Raw genomic sequence first — 1,676 nt, 5'->3', positions numbered from 1 at the left:
AGATAAATATTATAATCACATTTCTTCTGGAGCTGTCACAAATATTAAAAATTATAAAAAAGTGAAACTTTGCTGGTTTAAACATGACAAATATAAAAAATCTCTCTGATATCCCACCCTGTGTATTAAAAAAATAAAATAAAACCCACTGCCATCAACTCAGTACTGACTCAGAGACCTCCATTGTGTTTCCAAGGCAGTAAATCTTTACTGAAGTCTTCATTTCGAGGAGTGACTGCTGGGTTTGAACCACCAGTCTTCTGGTTAGCAATCAAATGCCTCAGAGCTCCTTATACTGTGTATATCTTATACATATTTTGCATCCCTGGCACCTAGTATTTTTTCAATCACCTAATAGGTTCTCCTTAAATATTTCTTGCGTAAATTAATAAAATCATATGGGACATGGAGAAGAACTGATAAGGCCATTGACTAATGGCCACAAAAATGGGTTTAACATTGTTGGAACATGGTCACACATGTTCAAGAGATTTGAACTTTTTATACACTTTGATTCAGCAACCCTATTCTTTGGAATTATGAAGAACAGAACTTCCATTTTCACCATTATTTTTAGAATTTAAGAGTTAGAAATAACCTATGTGTATATGGGAGCTCTGGTGGTTAGTGCCTAAGGTATTTGACTGCTAACCAGAAGGCTGGTGGTTCAAACCCACCAGCTGCTCCTCAGAAGGAAGACTGGACAATCTACCTCTCTAACGATGCTGCCTTGGAAACCCAATGAGGGGTAATACAAGCCAAAATAGACTCAATGGCAGTGAGTTTGTTTTTTTTTTTTTTTTTGTATGTGTATATCGTATGTGTGTGTTTTTATATACGGTGTGACTCTTGTGAGCTGTGGCTGTGTGTGCCTGTGTTTTTTTTTTGTGTCTTTCATATTTTCTGCCTTTGATGTTGCAATGTTACCACTTTTCTGTCATTCATTTTAGTGGAAAAAAAGTTGAGTTTTCCTTATCTGACTTTTCCTCATAACACAGGTTTTATCGTATTATATGAATTTCACTGAATGCCGTGCATCCACAAACATTATAAAAGTAAAACTATGTAGCTACGCATTGTTGTTGAGTACAGTGGAGAGTCCATTTTCAATTTATAGGGACATTTTGTGACAGAGTAGGACTAACTGTCTAATAGGATTGTCTAGGCTAGAATCTTTACAGAAGCAGATCATCATTTTTCTCTGTGAAGCTACTGAGGGTTTTCAAACTGGCAAATTTTGGTTAGCAGCCAAGCTCTCAACTGTTGCACCATGAGGGCTCCTTGTACCAATATGCAAAATTGGTTTGTATGAAGATAAGAATTTTTAAAAAATGATGTAAACATAATTTATTTGTTTAGTTGGTGGGCTTCTGAGTAAATTATCACTATTTTATTGCTTCTTTGTTGTGATATTTTCTATTTGGAGAGGAAAAAAATAAGTGTGTTACAATGGTTGGCTTTTTTGTGTATATCTTTGTGTCTGTGTCCTTATGTAGTGGGAGAGAAAGGAGGGCAATGGACCTATATTAAAATTTTATACCTATATTCTCTTAATTTTGAAGGATGAACAAATGGTTATAATTTCTCCAAAAGTGTACCATAAAATCCACTGCTGTCGAGTTGCATCAGACTCATAGTGACCCTTCCTTGGTTTTCCAAAGCAATACCACTATAGA

This window comes from Orycteropus afer, unplaced genomic scaffold (assembly GCF_000298275.1).
Source record: "Orycteropus afer afer isolate SDZICR_OR568_19922 unplaced genomic scaffold, OryAfe1.0 scaffold00701, whole genome shotgun sequence".
NCBI lineage: Eukaryota > Metazoa > Chordata > Mammalia > Tubulidentata > Orycteropodidae > Orycteropus > Orycteropus afer.
The sequence above is the reverse complement of the archived record's forward strand: the minus strand, read 5'-3'. Positions refer to the sequence as shown.